The sequence below is a fragment of the Mirounga leonina genome, unplaced genomic scaffold, assembly GCF_011800145.1.
Source record: "Mirounga leonina isolate KUSES-001 unplaced genomic scaffold, KU_Mleo_1.0 Mir_115, whole genome shotgun sequence".
Lineage (NCBI taxonomy): Eukaryota > Metazoa > Chordata > Mammalia > Carnivora > Phocidae > Mirounga > Mirounga leonina.
In genome coordinates, this window is record NW_023270268.1 from 69,414,954 (window position 1) to 69,438,398 (window position 23,445).

Sequence of the window (23,445 nt, forward strand, 5' to 3'; positions counted from 1 at the left end):
CAAGTACATGGAAGACTAAAGTCATGGTTAAAAAACTCCAATTTAGCTGGAACTTAGCAGGGATGGGTAGGAGATGGGTCTGGAAAAATATATGGGGACAGATTGTAAAAACTCATATTGGAATCTAAGGAATTTGAACTTTAACCTGAAAGCTGTGGAGAACTATCTGGAGGAGAGTAAAATGATCAAAACAGCAGGAGTTCTACTTTGTTGGTTTTATAGATTTTGTTGAAGTATGACATAAATAGAATATAGAAGTAGTGTATAACTTAGTGTATAACTTAATGAATCTCACAAACTCAACACAGCCATGTAACACAGCATCAGTAACCACTAACCATCTAACCAAGGACCAGGTCAAGAAACATTACCAGCTCCCCAGAAGACTCTTCATGCTCCCTTCCTGTCATTGATGGCCCTCTGACCCTGCCACTAAAGGTAACCATTATCCTGACTTCCAATGCTATTGATTAGTTTTGTCTGGTTTTGAACTTCATATGAATGGGACACCATGCTATGTGTACTTTCGTGAGTATGTGTATTCAGTTTTGTTGAGTATAGTAGAAGTGAATTTGTTGGGTCAAAGGTAAGCTGATGTTCAACTTTAGTGCATATGCTAAACATTCCTCTAGGACCTGTTCCAATCCACATCCCCACCAGCAGATTATGAAGTTTCAGATACTCCACATCCTTGCCAACCTTGGTATTGTCTCCTTTATCTTAGCCCTTATCCAGGTATATGGTGTTTTAAGGCAGGTTTCAGAGAGTTGACAGGCCATGCAATTCATAGCACCATTTCTCACAGCAGGGTCTGTGGGGTATTAGGAAAGTAGTATGCCCTTGGGTTATACCCTGGGCTCTCAATCCAGAGAGAAGCAGCCCCCACCCCCATCCATTTAGCACTAACCCCTCCCTGTACGTTGAAAGCAAGTCCTGCTGAGGCAGCTCTCTCTACCACCCACACAACCACAATCCCAAGCAGATCTCTGAGGCTAAGTGTCCTGCATGGTGGGCTTCTTTGGAAGGTCTCAGAACCTGGTGGGTTGGAATTGGAATTGTGAAGAAAGTTTATAAAAGAGGTCTTTCCTCACCAGACCATCTTACTGAACTAGAGGATGTTCCTTTCTTGATGCAAGAAAGCTCCCCCTCTTCATCCCCGCCTTTTGTTGTTGTTGTTGTTAACTTCCTCTTTCAAATCTCAGCTCAACAGTGTTTTTAACCTCCCTTATGATTCCTAAGTAATTTGGATTCTGAAATCTGCACCTTAAATTCCCTAAGTGAAGCATTCCCTTTCTCACACCTACTATTTCTCCTTAGGGCTGCATTTCTTAGCTCTACTAATAGAGTCATTGAGACCACTGGTCATGAATTCAGAAACTTGAGGGCCTCTTTGGTTTCGGCTCCTGCCCCCACCCCACCCCCACATATTCTGTCGAAGTCCTATCACTTCCACCTCTCACACTACCCTACATTTTACTTTCCCACTTCTTCCATCTTGGCTCAGGTCCCCCTGGAATCTTACTAGTTCCCAGCCTGGACTGCTCACCTCCAGTGTTGCCATTCTGATGTGTCCCACACTGCACTGAAAAATCAACCTTACTCAAGCATAAATATATATATACATATAATAATATACATATGGCTCTTATTTCCAAATTCTTATATTTTTAAATGTCCAAGGTGGTCCAATGTCTCCAGAATAAAACCGCAAACTTTTTAGATGGGCACTCGAAGCCTTCTGAGTAAATTCCCCAACTCATCCTTCAAACATTCTTGCACTCCTCCTCTTCAGTACTTTATAGTCTGGTCCAGTAGATCTCAAATTGTACTTTTGGGAACCCCAGTGTTGATGGAAATGCTACAGAATCCATGTCAGGGACTAATGGTAGGGAAGGAGATGCTGAACAGGTAAGCCTCTGCCCCTAATTTTATTTATTTTATTTAAATTTATAATAAATATTTATATATTAAATGTATAAATTTACTATATTTTGATCTTTTATACCAAAGTTCCCCAGTTTAAAAGCAGTAGTGGGTTTTAAGCCCTCTGCTCCCATTTAACTGAAAGCTTTTCTGAGCTCTGAACATTTGATCCCATGTCCCTGTCTTTTGCTACTATGTTCTCCAATGTGCTGAACTATCCCTTCATTCTTTCCACCCATTTCCACATTTTCAGATGCAGCATCTCTTTTGAAATTACTTTAGTGTTTGGTGTTGGTTGTGATTTCTCCTCTTTCATTCATGATTTTATTTATGTGGGTCCTTTCTCTTTTTGATAAGTCTTGCTAAGGGTTTATTGATCTTAGTAATTCTTTCAAAGAACAAGTTCCTAGTTTTGTTGATCTGTTCTGTTGTTGTTGTTGTTGTTGTTTTTAATTTCTAGATCATTGATTTCTGCTCTAATCTTTATTATTTCTTTTCTCCCACTGGCTTTAGGCTCTACTTGCTGTTCTTTTTCCAGCACCTTTAGGTGTAAGGTTAGGTTGTATATTTGACACTTTTCTTGCTTCTTGAGAAAGGCCTGTAGTGCTATATACTTCCCTCTTAGGACCGCCTTTGCTGCATCCCAAAGGTTCTGAACCATCGTGTTTTCATTTTCATTTGTTTCCATATATTTTTCTAACTCTTCTTTAATTTCCTGGTTAACCCATTCATTCTTTTTAGTAGGATGTTCTTTAACCTCCATGTATTTGTGGTCCTTCCAAATTTTTTCTTGTGATTGAGCTCAAGTTTAAAGCATTGTGGTCTGAAAATATGCGTGGTATAATCTCAGTCTTTTTATACTGGTTGAGACCTGATTTGTGACCCAGTATGTGATCTGTTCTGAAGAATGTTCCATGTGCACTTGAGAAAAATGTGTGTTCTGTTGCTTTAGGATGAAATGCTTTGAATATATCTGTTAAGTCCATCTGGTCCAGTGTGTCATTTAAAGTCCTTATTTCCTTGTTGATCTTCTGCTTAGATGATCTGTCCATTGCTGTGAGAGGAGTGTTAAAGCAACAATGTGGATGGAACTAGAATGTATTATGCTAAACAAAGTCAGTCAAAGAAAGACAAATACCACATGATTTCACTCAAATGTGGAATTTAAGAAACAAAATAGATGAACATAGGGGAAGGGAAGGAAATATAAAGAAGACAAAAACAGAGAGGAAGACAAGGGAGACAAACCATAAGGCTCTTAACTATAGGAAACAAACTGAGCATTGCTGGAGAGGATCTCATGGGGGAATGGGGTAACTGGGTGATGGACATTAAGGAGGGCACTTGATATAATGAGCATTGAGTGTTATATGCAAATGATGAATCACTAAATTCTACCTCTGAAACTGAAAAAAAAAAAAAAAGACATATCCCGTCACTAATCTCAGAGCCCCTCTCTGACTCCACCCTGATGGAAAGATCTACACGTTGGCAGGGCCTTTTTACTAGCAGGCTTCCATTGTGTTTCACATGTGGATCAGGGGCAGGCAGGTTGGAAAACTCTCAAAGTGACAAAAATTAATTAATTAATTAAAAAAGAAGGACTTCTTTGGACCTCTGTTTCTCATTTAGCCTTCTCTATCTCATTAGAGGGAAATGCTTATGCTTGCCAAGAGGCAAATCAAGAAACTACAGTGAGAAGACTCACTTGTGTAGCCATTTAAGAGAGAGATTTCCAAGCAATCTCCTTGATTTTCATCCTTCACCCTGCTTCAGCTCCTTATACCCCCCATCACCCCTTTGGGGAAGCCCTCCCTTAAAAAGTGATTCTTGCCTCCATTATACTTTCCCTGTGGGTGCTCTTAACTCTGGCTCCCTCTGCTCATTTACCCAGCAATCTTTCTCACCTACTTTTCATCTTCCAGAAATTTACCAAACCCTTCCTCTCAGTGTCTTGAACTCACATTTAACTGAATTCATATTTGTGGTGGAATAAGTTCAAAGATCTAGGCATTGTTTTGGATTAGAGAAGATATTTGAAGTCCCAATTGGCCAAAAGTTAAGGAAGTTCAACAAGATGAAAAGGATTGAGCAGGAAACTCAATGAAGGGCTAAGAGGAAATGAGCCAAATCTAAAGTGCTGGACAAAACTAAAGACAAAGCAAGTAAAAGGCCTCAAATCTAGGTGTTCTGGTGGCTGAAACAGTAGCATGAAATAGGAAAGACAAAGATCTGACTGTGGTGCTAAAATAGAGGCAGCCTAGGCTCACTCTTTCTTATGGTTTTTCTGAAGATGAGCAGTCCTTATGAACACATGTTAAAAGGAATGTCAGAGCCTTCACCTGTGGTGTGACCCCCAAAGATGGTAGCAGGAGGAAGCTCTACAAGTCTCACACTACTTAAATGAGAAAAAAAAAAATGTTTCCCATAGAGGCAGCATATGAGGTCACGACTTTACTTCACTCAGAAGGATTATGTTCAGATTTTATTGATACTCTTTATACAACCACAAAAACAATAAGAAAGGCAAAGGTATTTTTAGCATGCAGCTAAAGTTTTGTCCATACACCCAAGCCAGTATTCTACTGATAGATCAAACAAAGTCAGGGTGTGGGGTGGGGAATGGTCATTTCATTCAGCAAGCAGGCACTGATCAATTTAGTGACCCATTAAGAAATAGTCAATAGTCAATTCAGTGTAAAAAAAAAAAAAGGTTGAAATTATGTACATATGTGTACATATATGTACTCAACCAAAAGTAGCAGATATCCATTAAAAAAAATGAGTCTTTGGTTATCGCCCAGAATGCACTTAGATGCTCTTGCTCTATGACTTTTTTCCTAAAGGTTTTATTTATTTATTTGAGAGGCGGGGAGAGAGCATGAGCTGGAAGGGAGGGGAGGCAGACTCCCCACTGAGCAGGGAGCCCAACACGGGCCTTGATCCCAGGACCCTGGGATCATAACCTGAGCCGAAGGCAGATGCTTAATGACTGAGCCACCCAGGCACCCCAAGCTCTATGACTTCTAATGGCCCTTGGCCTTAAAAATAATTGAGCAAAGATTTATTTCCATATCTACTTTTAGGAACAATAATGAAAACAACACAGTCTGAAAAAGATAAAGCACTCTGTGTACCATGTGCTTGTCCCACTGGGCGTAGAAAGACACAGAAGCTCAGAAATGAATCATCACCTCCAGAACCAAAGCGCCTGCAGCCTTTGGGTCTAACTTCATTTCTGTGGGAATGAGGCAGTTCAGCCATGCACAGAAATTAAAGTGTAAAGGGGGGGAAAGTGCTAAACAAAATATGAATTGTAATGAAATCTAAAATGCCAGTGGTTCTATTATTATATGCTTTATGTGATCATGAGGCAAAATAGCTTGGGTAATGAGAGGTCATGATGGCTAAAAATCGGAGCACTAATGGCTCTAACCCATTGGTGAGAGGCAGTGATCTCAATAAAATGCAACACTAATGGAAACAGCCCCTTTAGGAAAGGCTGACATCTGTATTATAGGAAAATGGAGAGAAATAGAGAAGCATTCTCAATCCACCTAAAAATCTAGTGTTTCAACAAATAATGTCTTTTTAAAATCAGTTGGGAAATTTCTCCTGCAAGTGCTTGCTTTTAATGCTTCTTCTACCTAGACTCCAATCTTCTCACTTTCCCTTGAGTGGGTGAATCAGCCAGCTGTTATCTGTACTGTTTTAAGGAACATTCTTGGATTTGGAGACTATGATCAACATGGCCATGATCTGAGAGGCCTGTAGTTAAGCAAAGGGCAAGGGGACTGCCAAGACAGAAAAGACAGCTCACCAAGTGGGACCAAGTATTACTTGAAGCTTAAAAATATTCAATCAGCCCCTAAGCCTCCCACCATATCCAAAACAAAGTCAGGAAGGACCCTCCCTGCTTCTCTACAGTCTCTGCTGGAAGGTAACCTTTCCTTCAAAACTGCCTTTAAGGGTTTGTTTGGGGGCTGGTTTTTACCTGGTTTTGATTTTTAAAAAAAGTGATAAATCCTTATGATTTGAAAATATCATTCAAATGTACTTCACAACACTCCGTTTTCCCTAGAGATAAATTGGATGTGTTTTCAAATTCTCATGAGGAATGAATGATTAAGAAATGAGCTTAATGCTTGCCTCCCTTCATGATTCCAGAAGACAGAATCCAAGGGGATGGAAGGATCCATTCTCACTTTTTTTTCCTAAAGAAACTTTCTATTTTCTTTAAGATTTTTTTATTTTTAAGCAATCTCTATATCCGACTTGGGGCTCAAACTTACAACCCCAAGATCAGGAGTCGCATGCTCTACTGACTGAGCCAGCCAGGCATCCTGTTTTCTTCTTCTCTCTTCTGTATGCACCTATATGTGTATTTTACCATCTTTTAAAATTTCCTATTCCCCCTTTGCTTTTCAATTTACCATAATATGAAATTAAAACTACATATTTCAGCAATTTCAATATATGATGAGGTTTTATATTCAATTTGTAATCTTTCTCCTGTATGGAGAACATTAAAGTGAGAGTTACAAGGGATGATTTTCTTAAAAGTTTGGACTTTTGTAAGCCCCCAGTGTCCTCTGCACGACATAGCTTCACTTCCCTACTATCATACTGTCCTAGCAACATGCCCACCATTATTCAGGACCTAGCTCAAATTACAAATCTAAAAAATGTCTCTAATTCTTCAAGTCAAAATTAATCTTTTCTTCTCAAAACTTTCATAGCACTCCAGACTTATATTTTTTATTCCCTCTTTCATTCAATCAGTCATCTATTTGCTCACTGTCATGGACTGAATTGTGTCCCATGCCACCTCTTCAAATTCTATGTAGAAGCCTTAACTCTCAGTGTGACTATATTTGGAGATAGGGTCTTTAAGGAGGTAATTAAGGTCATGAAGTATAGGATTAGCATAAGTTTGAATTAGGTAAATTTGAATGATATTTTCACATGAGAATTTCACATCAAGAGAAATTTCATTTATCATTTTAATATTCAAATGGTTATTACTAAATTGGATGAAGAGGCAGAGAGAAGTAAGAGAAAAAGGAGATGAAGAGATGAAGGGATTCCTAAAGAAAAGACTAAAAAGACTCATCAAGTAATAAATCATAAGGATAGGACCCTAATCCAATAGGACTGGTGTCCTCGTAAGAAGAAGAGGAGACACCAGAGGTGTATGCACACAGAGAAAGGGCCATGTGAGCACATAACAAGAAGGGGTGTATTGGCAAGCCAAGGAGAGAGGCTTCCAGAGAAACCAAACCTGCTGGCACTTTGATCTTGGACTTGTAGCCTCCATAACTATGGAGAAAATAAATTGTATTGTCTAAGCCATCCAGTATGTGGCATCTTGGGCGCCTGGGTGGCTCAGTTGGTTAAGCGACTGCCTTCGGCTCAGGTCATGATCCTGGAGTCCCGGGATCGAGTCCCACATCAGGCTCCCTGCTCGGCGGGGAGTCTTCTTCTCCCTTTGATCCTCCCCCCTCTCCTGCTCTCTCTCTCATTCTCTCTCTCTCTCAAATAAATAAATAAAATCTTTTAAAAAATAGTATGTGGCATCTTGTTATGGCAATCCTAGTTGACTAATAACACTCACCAAACTTGTACTGCAAGCTTACTATACTGTGGGCATCTTGATCATGGTCCCTCCATAGGACAGCCTGCTCTGCCTCCATTATACGATGCACAAGGCTTCTCTCCTCCACCCATAGGGAAGCTCTTTGTGGACAGATCCAGCTCAGAGCTGAGCACAGGCCTTTGGCAGACGAGAGTCGTACTCATCTGCTGAACTAAAATCAAACTCTGTTCAAGCTACACCTTCACCCTGGGGAAGGGGAAAGCATTTGCAGCTTGACAGATGGCATTCCCTCTTCTCAGGACATGTTACAGCTCCTTCTCTGAGCAGTGATGCTGCACCCTTTTCTCTCTCATTTTCTGCCTGCACCCTCCTGACACCTGAACTAAGCAGCTTCCCATCTCAGAGAGTACAGTTCATGATGAGGCTTTGGGCCATGGCCACCACAACTGGATGACCCCACCGCCCAGACCAGCATCTGCCTAAGACAGGCAACCGTGTCGGATACCTACTCCTTTCCTCTCATGCGCACCATGATTTTCTTTGCACTAACAATTCATTTTGTTTTCACATTTAAAAAGAACAAATGAGATGTATAAAACTACCCTCTCTCTCCACTCCTTTGGCTTTTTTACAGTTGACTGCAAAAGACTGTCCAGGTTCAGGAAAATTGATTTTTGCCATTTAAATAATCTCATCTTCACAAACCTTTTAACACCCAAACAAAAACCATTTAAGGCACAGCAAGATAATTAATATAGAAAATAGGCTCTGCGGGGGATCTGTTTACCTGCCTGCCCACATTTTCCATTTGGAGGAAGTATCTGGTTTATAGTTTATGGAAAGGTTTACCTCACCAAACATGGCTTCTGTTTTAATAGGCCTTTCCTTTCACATATTTTACAAATTGATTAACTTAACTGGCCAAATACTAATTAAAAATGCATTAGGAGATGGTTTGTATTCAACAGCTTCGTGTTGATGTTTTTGAAGCCCGTTGAGTCAGAAAGTCAATGCCATGGAGTCTACTTCTCTGCCATAGCCTCAGACACTGTACAGACTCACTGGTGGGGATGGGAACCACACTGGGAGGAGAGCTGCCAGGAGAAGGAGAGAAGTCATTATCTAAAGGCCAAATGCCACTATCAGCATTGCAAGCAAATTCAAGATGCATACAAGCATAGCAATATCCCGTCCCCTATTATTCACTTTGACTTCTGTGAATTGAGAGCATGCAATGGAACTGGAGGAAGACTGATAACCCTGCCTCATGAAAACTTCCTGCCTCCCACAATCCTGAAAACACTGCTCATTCTCAACCTCTCTCTCACTGAGAAAACCCTTTCTCCTCCTGAGAGCCGGTTCCAATCATATCTGTCCCTAAGGTAGGATTTCTTACTCTGAAATTCATAAAGAGGCTTCTGGAAATCTGTGGACTTCCCGAACTGGAAACGTATGTGCGTGTTTCTGGAGAGAGGATGCATAGCTTTCAACAGATCTTTAAAGATGTTCATGATCCCCAAAACATCAGCAACAAGTATTATCTTTTCATCCCACTGGATGCCATTCTCCCTGGTAACTATGCTCCAGATACACTGGCTTTCTTGCCTTTCTGCAGCTGGGCAGTGCCTTCTCCACCTCAAGTCTCTGCACATACTATGTTCTCTACCTAGAGTACTTCCCACCTCCACTGCCTAATTCTCTTACTCATCCTTTGGGTGCTTGATTCAGCATCATTCTAACTACCCATTCCTCCAGACAACTCCCCCTAATAATTTCCTTTCAAAGCACTCATCACCGTTTATAATTAATATCATGCAATTATGGACTTTTATCTCACATTAGACTGTAAGCTCCATAAGGATACAAACCATGTCTGTCTTCATTGTTTTGTCAGAACCTGAAACATTGTATACAAGTTATTATATTTGCTGTGTGAATGGAAAGTGGATGAATAATAAGTGAATTCATGAGTATCCCAAACACTACTTTCCTTGAAGCCTCCTACAACTAAACTGGCTTATATAGTCCTCTTAATTTTCTGAAATTCCTAATTCTCAAGCACATACAGAGCACCACCACTCATCTGGGCACTGTTTCTTATTACGTGGCTATTTCACTTAAGTAATTCTTGTGTGCTTAACTGACCAAAGAGCTCTTTGGCACAGGGATGGCTCCCATCTCACTTGGTTCATTCTTGAGTAAATATTATAAAATAATCAGTGCCATCTAATACCCCATAGCAAATTAGCCAACTTTAGCTCAGTCTGTTCCACACTAACTTACAATAATTGATAAGGTATTAAGTATGTGGCCTGCCTCCCAGATTAATCATCAGCTCCATAAGAGCCTAGATTTTTCCTTCTCCCCCAGAACAAATAGGGTGGTGCTGGATGCTCGGCAGATTCAGTCAGCTTTATGGCTGACCATAACATGCAGCCCAGGGTTATGCAACATAGCTGAGTCTCCCTTGAGACTTGAAAAAAAAAATGTGTAAATGGGAAAAATGTTAAGACTACTCTGAGTTTTCTTATCTCCTTTGCTTCCCATAAGTTGTAAATTCCCCACTGTAGAGGGCCAAAAACATCAAACTTACCACCCCAGGCACCCTGAGGGGGCATCCATTAGGGCTCCTGCTGTATTTTGATGAGTCACTTTATAACACTCCATCCTGATGTCCCAGAAATATTTTCTTCTCAGTTAGAAACCTGCAATATTAACTACAAGATTGGTCCATATCTGTTTCATTTACTTCCCAACTGCTGTTCACCTTCAGCACAAGTCCATATGCTTAATCAGGCATTAACCTGACTGATGGGTAAATTTTGGACAGGTTAGGAAGAGGAGGATCGAGATGAATGACTGTGTCTGGATGCCCAGAAGCTCAGGCAATGGGCATGGGCATATTTCATTACTCAACCAACAAAGACCTGAGCATTTGTCCTATATCATTATTTATGATCAAGAATGCAGGAGCAAAATGCATGGAGCTTATGAACCAGAAGAGATCCTGTTTAATATCCTGGAAAGAAGCAATATTATAGCAACTATAAAACTGGTATTGTTCTTGTGCCTTAGGAGGCACCATACTTTCATGGCAATGGTACAACTCCTTTGGGGAGGTCATGAAATTAAGCTGTGTATCTTTAAACTGAGGTGAGCCACAACGGTATCTAGAAGAGCAAATAACAGCACATATCAAAAATCTCCAGGTAGAACAGTGTGTGTTGTCCCAATGCTACCCTAGTGTAAATGCCTTGTATGAGTCTGCTAGTGCTACCATAACAAAATACCACAGACTGGGTGATCGAACAAAAGAAATGTATTTTCTCACAGGTCTGGAGAAACTACGGCTAGAAGTCCAAGACCAAGGTGTCAGCAGATTTGGTTTGGTGAGGCCTCTCTTCTAGGGCTGCAGATGGCCACCGTCCTCATATGGTCACCTCTCAGTCTGTGTGTTGTCGGTGTTCTAGTCTCTTCTTCTTTAAGGACACCATTCACATTGGATTAGGGCCCACCCATATGACCTCATTTCACTTTAATTACCTTTTTTAAAGGTCTCATATCCAAATAGTCACATTCTGAGGCCCTGGGGGTTCAAACTTCAACAAATGAATTTGGGAGATACAGAGTTCCACCCAAAACACCCCTGTTTCTGGATTAACACTATCTCCTCCTAACCAGTCTTTCCACATTCCAGTACTTTTTCCATCTGAATCTTGCCATGGTGAAAAGGCCTTCTTAAACACAGTTCTGACCCTGGGCATCCTCTTGCTTAAAAATGAATTCCCAATTGCCTGTAGATTATAGAATGAAGTCCATGTTCTAGCTGGCCACACAAAGCTCTTTCCAGTTACAGGATTACGAGTCTCTCCCATTTCCCAACTAATCAACCCCCTCCTTCTGTATAAGTTTCTCACTTTACAGACTGTAAGCTTTTGAGCGCAAGCTTCCTTCTGCCTGGAGGCATGCCCCACCTCCACCTCCATCCCGGAGGCATCTACCTCCACCATCCCCCACCCGCCACCACTCTCCTGGGCCACTGCCATCAGTTCTTTCTAAATCGGAATCCTCTTCATTTTTAGGAGAATTCCCAAACCCTTCTTCCTCTAGTAAATATGCCCAATATCTCTAACAGAAAGCATCTCTCCTTCTTCCAAACTCCTATTCTAATCAAACTTAAGGCAACAATATCATGTAGAAAGAAATATGTTCTCTTTGGAGAGAGGATCTGTATGAGTTTCCTGAGGCTACTATAACAAATTACTACAAACATGATAACATAAGCAACATAAATTCATTCCATCACAGTCCTGGAAATCAGAAGCTTAAAATCAAGGTGTTGGCAGGGCCACACTCCCTCTCAAGGCTCCAGGGTAGAATTTACTTTTTTCCTCTTTTAACATCTGGTAGCTGTCACCATTCCTTGACTTGCAGCCACATTACGCCAATCCCTGCCTCCTCTGTGCTCACACTGTCTCCTCTCCTGTCTGAGTCAAGTCCTCCTCTGCCTTTCTCACATCAAGACACGTACTGGATTGAGGGCCCACCTGAATAACCTGGGATTATTTCCTCATCTTCAGATTCTTACTTTATTTGGAAAAAGGGTTTTTGCAAATACGATTAACATCACAATCACAGGTTTGGGGAGTTAGGACACAGACGTTTCTCTTGGGGCGGGAGGGACACCATTCAACCTCCTACAGAATTCTCAAGTCTGAGCTCTCTCTATATCCCCGCAGCATCTTACATAGTGGGTGTGCGACAAAACTGTGGAAGGGATGAATAACCAGAAATGTTCATTCAACCCTAACCATTCACAAACTATTCACTGAATGAACAGAACATTAGTCTGAAATAACACAGTCAGTGGATGCTTTGGTGTTGCCAAGATAAAGCTCTTAAGCATTGCTGGTGCAAAAAGGCAAAGATAACAATTGGTGGATTTCTGGTATAAACCTCTAAGCCAGATAAATTAAGAGTTGGTACTTTTCACATCCTTTTAAATTCTTTATTTAGACACTTTCTGCTTTTCAATCAAAGAGAATTTTTTGTATGTTTCCATGCAGGTTCTTCTCTCAGGTTTAGTGTTCTAAATCCTGCAGTGTCAGGGGGGCTGGAGTGCCTCATGGCATTATTCTAATACAAAACAAAATAAAATGGACTCCTATTAAGTTTTAATTCTATAGCTTTGTGAAAATCTCTGTAAAGCAACATATCTGTATATTTCTGATAGTAAAGTGTAGATCATTAATTATTTAATGTATCACTGGGAAATGGGCAAAATGGCTAAAGGAGAGTGGGAGGAATAGTCTCCAGTTATGGAATGAGTAAGTCATAGGGATGAAAGATATAGCACAGGGAATACAGTCAGTGATATTGTAATAGCATTGTGTGGTGACAGACGGGAGCTACACTTGCAGTGAGCATAGCATAATCTATAGAGATGTTCAATCACTATGTTGTTCACCTGAAATTATGTAACATTGTGTGTCAACTATACTCCAATAAAAAAATAAAATTTTAGGGGCGCCTGTGTGGCTCAGTCGGTTAAGTGACTGCCTTCAGCTTGGGTCATGGTCCCAGGGTCCTGAGATTGAGCCCCGCAACGGGCTCCCTGCTCCGCAGGAAGCCTGCTTATTCGTCTCCCACTCCCCCTGCTGTGTTCCTGCTCCGTCTCCCTCTGCTCCTCCCCCTGCTTGTGTGCTCTCTCTCTCTTTCTCAAATAAATAAAATCTTTAAAAAATAAAATAAAATAAAAATTCAAGTTTAAAAATAAAAAGGAATAAAATATGGCATCATGTGGCATGCAATCATTTATTTTGTAGGCAGAGATTGTAAACAGCATATACTGCAGCTTATAGTAGATATTTTTTAAATACTTTTTTCAAATACCTACTTTTATTCTCTCATAGCTACACTTTTGCAAATAGGAAAGGCCTGTTTAAAATAATACCTTAAGAGTGGTCAGCACTTTCTACTCCAAACTGTATTCCCGTGCTGCATTATCTCATTAAACCGCATAATAACTCTGAAAGGAAGGTAAAACCCACTTTATTCAAATATCTAATCACTGACAAGGTTCTTTTCAGAATGTGTTCTTGTAATGACCAATAAAATCCCTTTCACAGAGAACAAATATTCATCAGGACCAATAAAGATAAAGAGCACTTTTTTTTTTCCTACAGAGCTTGTTAAAATCCAAGGTCTCTCCATTCTGCCCCAAGATAAAAAGACATGTGACCTAGAAAAAAGCCATGGAAAAGATCTATCTTTGAAATAATTGAATAATGACTTTTAGAGTTGGAAAGTCTTAGAAACCCTGCAGGGGTCGGACTTTGTTGAGTCTCAAAGGGGTTAAGTGGGACTTTTCCAAAGTCACAGGTTCCCTGGAAAGTCAGAAGGAGGACCCCAGTCTCCTGACTTCCCAGTTCTGTGAGGATATGATGACAGTCAAGGATGCTGAGGGACACTGCCAATATGTACAGAGCAACCCAGGTGGCAGGATCCTCTAGCCGTTGTGTTTTACATGTGCTCAGGAAGAAGCAAGCCCCAGTGATGGGCTGGAGGCAGCAGTAACAACAGCCAGCAAAGCCATTTACGAGTACCTCTTCTCAGTTCTGTGCTCACTGCTGTCATATTGGTAGTTGGAGTGGCCAGGCTGGAGAATCTACACCATGGACACCAGCAAATGCTACAGATTAGGCCTTTCAAGGACACGGAGTGTGTATGGGGGTTGGTGGCGGGGGGGAGCGGCGGCATGGCGGCAGGTAAGGATAGGCAGTTGTTAAACATTCACCAGTATGCCACTGGTAAAACCCTTCCCCTCCCTCCTCAGTAAGAACAATGTTCACCTTTGATTTCCCAGACACACCAGAAAGGAACAGACCTAAAATATTATTTTTCATTCTTTATGACTTGAATATGAAATAAAATAACATGGTCATATGCGCACCATGTGCCAGACACTATTAGACTCAGGACCTTACTCTTCACATGCCTTACTACTCTTTAAGTCTGCATAACAGCCCTTTAAGGTAGGTATGTTTGCTATCCCATTTTACAAGTAAAGAATCTAAAGCCCAGAGTGGATACATAATTTATCCATTTTTGCTGCTAATAAGTGGAAGAACCAGAACTGAAAACCAGATCCTGCTCCAAAGCCTCTGTTCTATCCCCAGTATCATGCTGCCTCTGAACCTAGCCCTGTAATCATTAGCTCCCAGAGTGTCTAGTAATACCAGATATTGTGCTAGGCCATGCAGAAACATACATAATCATTTTGCAGTGTGTGTTATTCCCATCTTGCATGGTGCTGATCCCTAAACTGATGATCAGTAAGATTAAGTGATTTGCTCTCAGTCAGAAAGCTAGGAAGTGGTGGGATGGGATACCCACCAGGTCTGCCCATCCCACACTCATCTCTTCCCAAGCTGCCTTACGCAGCCCTGTAAATGGACAGAAACAAAATGGGATGATATTTGGTGAATGTGACTAAGATGCCAGAGTTGTCACCTCTCCCAAAGTGTCACCTTTTGGTTATTGTTTTCCATGTCACAGGCCGTTTTGGTGGATTTTAGACGCCTACAAGACTGAGGAAGTTAATAACACATGTAATCCAGAGCTGTTGAAATAAAAGAGCTGAACAGGTTGACCATTGACCATGACATTTACAACCCAAGGCTCCTAAAAACCATCACTGTCATTGATAGACCTTTATTTTCACCTGGAATTATCATAAAAGAAAACTTTTCCTCTTACTTAGAGGAAACCCTCAGCTACTAGACCAAGAATGAGAATGATTTTTAAATTCTCAGCCTCCCAAATGGCTTTTGAGGTCTGAGTTGCATAACCCAATGGAGCAAATGCTTCAAACAAGAAGGGAGAAATAAACTTTTTTCTTGTTACCTGTCAACGTTTCCTTCTTTACTCCAAACTTTTTGTTGTTGACAATATTTTTAAAGTAAAATGAAAGCCCCAGACCCACACAAACCATACTAAGGAATGCCAAAAAATGTTTGTGATTGGTTTTAAAAAAATCATAATAAACCATGAAAACTGATATGACTGGCTAGAATGCAAACAAGGCCCTACAACTTTTCAAACTCAATATAAGGCATTAGGTATCCAGTGGAACTCAAATCCACCTCTTTAAACTATCTGAAGCACCTGCACAATCTGCATGCCTATATTTAGCTCCACATGGTGTCCCAGTATTGTGCTAGGTACTAGGAAACTTCCCATAGTAACTTATTATCTATCTAGGAGATAAAGCCAACATCTACAAAACCATCACAGGATAAATACACACAAGGATAATCCTGACTGTAAATGACTTGGTAGAAAGTATCAGTGAGTGCAGTAAGTTTGGGCTGGAGTAGTCTGGAAATGTTGAGAGAAAAGAAGCAGAGGTTAAGAGTGGGCAAGAAAAGACCCGACTAGGTCTTTCATGATGATTGTCCATTTCATAAATAATGAAGAAGCTATTTCAAGTAGAAGAGAAGACAAAACCAAAATTCTTTTTTTCTTTTTTTTTTAAGATTTTATTTATTTATTTGACAGAGAGAGAGATAGCGAGAGCAGGAACACAAGCAGGGGGAGTGGGAGAGGGAGAAGCAGGCTTCCTGCCAAGCAGGGAGTCCAATGTGGGGCTCAATCCCAGAACCCTGGGATCATGACCTGAGCCAAAGGCAGACGCTTAATGACTGAGTCACCCAGGTGCCCCCAAAATAAAAATTTCTGAGATTTTTTTTCAGTGATAAATAAGAGTAAAGAGGGAGCATGGGGCCAACTTGTAGGTCCTAGCTGGCCACTCAGGGGAATTTGAGCTTCAAGTGGAAGGCATCTCTGACTCATCTAAGTCTTTGAGAAGGACTAACATGCTGCAAGTGGTGATTTAAGAAAATTCCCCTCTGCCTCTGCCAACCCGTGTCTCCACTTGTGGGACTCTCATCGCTTCTCTGCAGCTCCTGAGCCAATTCCAGCTGAGCCACTTTATAGGAGTTTCAGCAGAAAGAGCAATTGTACCCTTGACCCAATCTATGGAACTCAGCAAGATTTTCCTTCACATTTTCAGTACTCCGACACTGAATTTTCAAATTTTTCTCTAAAGAAAAGATGTGGGTATCTGCCAAGGATTGCTGTGTTCCTGCACATCACCAGTATGCCACTGGTAAAACCCTTCCCCTCCCTCCTCAGTAAGAACAATGTTCACCTTTGATTTCCCAGACACACCAGAAAGGAACAGACCTAAAATATTATTTTTCATTCTTTATGACTTGAATATGAAATAAATCCTCGGGGCACCCCCTACTTAGGATTCCTAAAGGCCACATTCTGCCTTGACATCCCCCTTCTGCAGAAGTAAGATGACGTTTACCTTACAGCTCTTTTGGTGTCCAAGGCCCTGCAGGTTCATGTGCTTCCTCTTGGGTTCAGACCACCTGGATTTACCACCTCTGTAACTCCATCCACCCACTGAACCCCTGGCATTGCACTGCTGATGCCCATCCCACCTAGAGTCAGCCATTTTGTTGTCTGGTGAGCCTGGTAAACATCTATTCATCTCTCCAGTCTCAGTTCAAAAAAGCCTTCTCCCTCTCTCCCTCTCCCCCTCCCTTTCATTCATGTGCCCTCCAGTGCAGACCGCTGTCCTCACTATGCCCTGTAAATATTGCCACCATGTCAAGAAAGGTTAGACGGCAAACATATTAAATGTCTATCTCCCCCACCAGACCGTGAGCTCTGAGAGGGCGAAGACATGGGAGTCTCCTTCCTGTGGCGTTCGCACCTCACACATGTAATGCCTCAGAAGGAACAAATGAAAAGAGGCCTTCTAGGGCAGTAGGGGACCACATTTTACAAACTGCACTGCTCCACTCTGGTGTCCAGGGGATAAGAAATGGCATGAAACAGTCTGTGCTTGCCCCTAGGTTTACATTTATCACACCATACGGTAATTTAATTATCTGTCTCCTTGTTATATTGTAATCTTCCTGGGGTTCAGAACTATGTCCTATTCATTTCTGCATTCCCAGGCCCATCTCAATACCTTGCCTTGGGATGCGTCCTGAGCCATCAGTGGCTCCGTGCAGAGGGCCGGCCACTCTCCAACTCCTGCCACCATCATGCACTTACTCCCACACACCCAGGGAAATAGAGGGAGGAGGATTGGGAGGTTGTGAGGCAGAGAGGGGTAGTATGGATTGACTAAAGTGTCAAATCCCCAGAACGGAGACCTGGGCAACCCCCTGAGGCATAAGCTCCAAGGACGGATGACCACTTAACTATAGTCAGCATCTGGAAACTTCGATCTGATTTTAAGAAGAAAACTGCATCTTGGAGAAGATATCTGCTAACTCCAAAAATCCAGGCTTCCACTGAGCACTGGGACAGGAGGATGGCACAAGAGGAGGGGGCAATCTAAGACATCGTCAACAAAGAAGAATATTTGGCTCATCTCCAGACTTCAAGACATACAAAACTCTATCAGCCTAAAGAAACATTAGAAGTTTATGATGCAGAAACAAGTAGCTTGTGCGTGATGCATTTCCAACTTATGGCAAGGCAGCTATTAGAATGGAATGCTCTCCAATGGACGGGACCAGATTAGACTCCGTTGCTACCAGCTAAACACGACTCAGGAAAATTGGCAATTGCATGCAAATGGGAAGTGATTAGTATTACCTCTGCTGTTAGACTCTTCCCAATGGGAAGGTGACAGAGCATTCATTTGCAATTGACTATTACAAAAAGCAGACATGTGTCTGGGTTGTCTTTTAAAGATGTTGCTTTGTCTCTGCATCTTTCCCTGAATAGTGTTAAATTATTTATGCACTCATTGATTCAGCAACATTGATTGAGCATTTCCTTGTGCCAAACAAAGTGCTCAGTCTTGCAATTCAAAGATAAATAAGACACTTACCCTCAAGGAGTTTGCAGACTAGCAGGGAGAAGGGTAAATAAACAATTAAAATTACAGTAATGGAGATATGCTCAGATACTAGAGAGGAAAAAGAAAAAACATAGGGCCAACTAAATAAGACTTCATTTTCTTTGGGAGTGGGAAATAAGGTGCCTGGCAGATTTCCTGGTGGAATCTGTTGTTATGGTGAGTCCTAAGTGTTAAGAGTCAGCCAGGCACTGGTTGGGGCACCAAGGCATGAAGGTGAGACAGAAGGTCATGCTGCTGCAGGAACCACAGCTCTTCAGATAGGATGGGGGAGCAAAGAGGCACGGGGCACAGTGAGACAGGGATGAGCTGGCTCTATAACCCAGTTCAGAGCAGACCTTAAGAGATCCTGTTAAGATTTCTTTTTTACCTAATGACAAAGTGCTTGATGTATTTGTTAATAACTCACTAGCAATCTAACCATCTGAGTGTAGAATTTCTATGGGGGTTATAGTCTATTTTTGTTTGTTTTTGTTGGGGAGAAGGGAAGTGGATAGATAACACTTTTAATCCCTTTAAGTATCAGTGATTCTAATCTCATAGATAGCAGAGCTGCAAGAGACCTTAAAGATTATTTAATTCAATCCCTTTATTTTCCAGAGGAGGAAACTGATCTTTACAAAGGTTCAATCACTTGCTCAAGGTCACATAAATAACGAGAGCAATAGAAACTTCTCTTTAATTTCAAGTCCTCTGAGTATGTGAGAGAAATTAGGAACCAGCTTGGCTCTCTCTACGTGTATCACTTCTCGGAAACCTAACCTTTCCCATTAAATCTCAATTTATGAGCTTTCACTTCCTGTGCCACCCTTCCTAACCTCTTCTCCATATTCCAGAGTTATGGACCTTTTGTTGGCCCTGAAACACATCCTTTCTTCCCCCACCCAACCCCACCCTGCCAGACTCCTTTGGCATATGAAAAGCCTAGAAATAAATCCTTGCCCATCCAGACATGGCTCAAAGCTGCAGTCTGCAAAGATGTAGGGATGTTATGGCTATATGTGCTTCAGTCCTCATTAAATCATCTTGCTGGGCTTTTGTTTTGTTTTGTTTTTTAGTATTTAGGTAATTATCTCTGACTTACACATTCCCTGGAAATATGTGACTAACAGACTCCAGAATCATCTCCAGCACCAGCCAGGGATCTTACCCTTCACCCTTCTCTTTAGCTCTCACTTCTCTCAAACTAGGAATTCGTCTAGCAAAAATTGCCAGTATTTCTTGATCTGGCTTTGTTCATTTTACAACTTTGGGGACATCTTACTATTCCTTGTAAAATTTGGTACTATACCATGGTCATCATTAAAGGGAAGTCAAAAAAAATTTTTTTTTAATTTAGTAAACTATATTTTAAGGAAGTGAGTCAGATAATGGAAAACTTTAGCCAGGCTGGCTTCCTTTGACAAATCTCCTATCAGAACCATGTTCAGTAATAGAGTCTAGCAGAAACCCTCCTGGAATGATGGGAAAGAGTCCTTGTTACCCTCAAGAAAAATCACCAGAACTTTAGTATGTGCTCACTCTTCAGACAGCAGCTGTGGACTTGACCATCAAAACCTAACCACTGCCTTCTCACTATCTAGGTGAGTCAAGGCTGGAGCAGGTTTAATAGTCATCCAAGTCGACGCAGCAACTTGGGTTGTTTCTTCAAGTGTTACCTAAGACACAGTAAGTCATCAAAGATTGTGGAATAAATGAAGAGTAAAAAGGAGACTTGCCAGGCTTGAATTCTTCTGGCACAGAGGTATACTTATAAGCCTAGCATTACAAATGTGTTCCTCTGAGACTATAGTTCTGCAAAACATGACTCTTGAGATCAGGGTATAAAGTTGTTGCCCTGGATTTCTTAGATTCACATCAGATGCAAGAGTCAAAAATCTGTGATGGAAATTATATAGGTATTGTTTTCAGGCCTACTGCCTCCAATTGCCCTACAGGAGAAAATGTTTTGCTGGAGTCCGTGTGTTCATGTTCTTCACCACTGAGACTTCAATCCCTACTTTTTAGAAAATCCTTCAGGGAAAACATTTGCCAGCAATTTGGATTGGTTAATAAAATGGAATTCTTTAGGCTTTTCCCTCAGGCACTACACTCAAGAAACCAGGTACTGATTAGACAGTTCTTTAGAGATGTGACTCCCCAAAATTTTCAATGAGGAAGGACTCGCTTGCCTGGAAGATGTTAACCTTTTTTCCATAGATGCCTTGATTTAAGTCTCAGCCAAGATCTAGGCTTCCTACCAAGTTAGAGATACTCTCAGGTCATCATAAAATTCAAATAACTCAACTGTGAAGGGGTGTACAGAAAAATGTAAGTAATGCAGGGGAGCAATGAGTACAGTTTAATACACCATGGAGTACGGATGTGTATGTATTATGGGGTGGGGTGGGGAAAACGGTGAAGGATGAGGCAGAAGGATTAGGCTGGTGCAATCACAAAGGGCTTTGAATGCCCCATACAAAATTTGGGATTAACTACTCCTGCCTTCAAACTCCCCCTGGTCCTTAGACAATGCCATCAGAGAGTCTGTAACACCTTATTACTCTCATTTGTCTTTCGCTACTAGACAGTAAGCAACAGGAAGGCCAAGCCCATGCCCAAGCTGTCTTTTGTTCTCCTGTGCTAATGAAGTGAGCAAGGTAACCATTTCACAAATACTAGCTGATAATCATTATTGTTGTCAAGACTCGAAACAATGATTGTTTCTGAATAAAATATAGAGTGAATGAATGAAGAGTCTGGATATCTCATGTGGTGGGACAGGTTTAAGTGTTTCTCATAGCACTGTACATCAATCTGTAAAAGTAAACCAGAAAGGGAAATTTCACTGACCTCAGGATCCCTCTGTCACCATAAGTAGTTGGTTTCAGTCATGGAGGATGTACAGCAAAATTCCATACAGTCAACATCATTTGCTCATCGACTGTTACATTACAATTAGATTAAAATGGGAGTTAATGGATTTTGCTGTGCTGCTTGTACTAACTGGCTCCAGGAAGAGTACTAATGAGGCTGATTAAGTCTATGGGTCGGTATAAATTTAATCCATATAATATTTTAAATCAAATTTCTCTCCATATACTGGTACAGGATTCTCTTTACCTTACAAATTAAAAGCAGACCTTATAGAAGCTCTCCCTACAGGAAATGTTTCATTCCCAACCCAGCCAAAACAGAAACAGCCAAGTTCTATGATTCTCCCTTATTTGGGGTTTTTGCTAATAACAATTAATAATCATAACAACAATAACATAATAAAAATCACAACGACTTATGAGCATCCGCTTTGTATTAGAAACTTTGCTAGGTGCTGTTCAGTAAGATTATTATTCCTATTTTCCAGATGGGAGAGCTGAGTCTCAAAAAAGTTAAAGTATTTGTATAAGGCAAGCTAGGAAACGATAGAGCCAAAAGTAAACCCCTTGATCTGTCTAGTTCCACCGCTTGAACTCTCTTCTTTATGGCACTTCCTTTTTTGCACACTTTTATGTCTTTTATAACAATGGGCTCTATTCAAGTCAACGAATGTGGCCAGTATTTATTATGGATCAAATCCCAGTGAGGATACAGGGAAGTTCACAGGATCCTGGTAGCAAAGATTTTGGTATGACTGTGAGAAGTGAGCTTGTTTGGGGGTGATATCATTATAACATTACATGAGTCATTTGGCTAAATTAAGTTTAAAGGAGAGCTGTAGTTTGAGAGAAACAAACACATGGAAACAGAACAGGTGCTTTCTTCTGTCCTGCTTACCATTTACAAAAGATTACAATCTCATCAAAAGGAAAAATAAGCAAGTCTGCCAATAGGTACAAGATAAATGGCAACCTGAGAATATGTGTTTCTTGTGACCAGCTCTAATATAACTCCCCCAACAGAGAAAGAATAGGAACGGGATACAGGATTGGGGGAAAGGGGTGTGTGAGAGAGAGAAAGAATGAATATGAATGGGGAGGGGGTTCTGTGTGTGTGTGTGTGTGTGCCCCCAGCATGTTTACATGGTTAACAATAAATACAAAGAGCATATCATCTGTGAAAATCCTATCAGTGGAGGGTTTGAGGCAAGCACCAGATCTTTGTAAATTAAGAAACCCAACCACAATAAAAACTTCTTACATTTGTCCAAAATGTTGCAGTTTTTTAGTATTCCTTCTATTTTATTGCCACTAAAACCATTGCTTCCTATTCATATTTAAATTGTTTATAGGGATTCCTGGGTGAGTCAGTCAGTTAAGCATCTGCCTTCAGCTCAGGTCATGATCTTGATCTCGGGGTCCTGGCATCAAGCCCTGCCTCAGGCTCCCTGCTCAGTGGGGAGTCTGCTTCTTCCTCTCCCTCTGTGCCTCCCCCCTGCTTGTGCACACTCTCTCTCTAACAAATAAAATCTTTAAAAAAATAAAAAGTAAATTGTTTCTAAGTAATTTAACCCAAAAATAAAATTTTTGGAAAAAAAAAGCACAGAATGTAGGCTAAAGAGCTTAGAACAGAAGGTCAAGAAACTTAAATCCAAGTTCTTTTCCAGAACATTGTAGAGATGAGACCTTGGGCAGTTAGCCTAGTCCCTGAACCCATAATTTTCCTCTTTTCTAAAATAACATTACTGGGGCGCATGGGAGGCTCAGTTGGTTGAGCATCTGTCTTTGGCTCAGGTCATGATCCTGGGGTCCTGGATTGAGCTCCACATCAGGTTCTCTGCTCAGCGGGGAGTCTGCTCCATCTCCCTCTGCTCCTCCCCCTGCTTGTGTGCTCTCTCTCTCTTTCTCAAATAAATAAAATCTTTAAAAAATAAAAAAACAAAAAATAAAAACTAATAAAATAACGTTATTGTAAAGTGCGATAGGCTCCTGGTTGATTAAATAAATGAAAAGGTAATCCAATAAAACAAACCTATTAGACCACATTTTTCTATCATAAACTACTAAACAACATTAAGGAATTTTTTTTTAATTTATTATTTTATATGGAAGACTGTAATCAT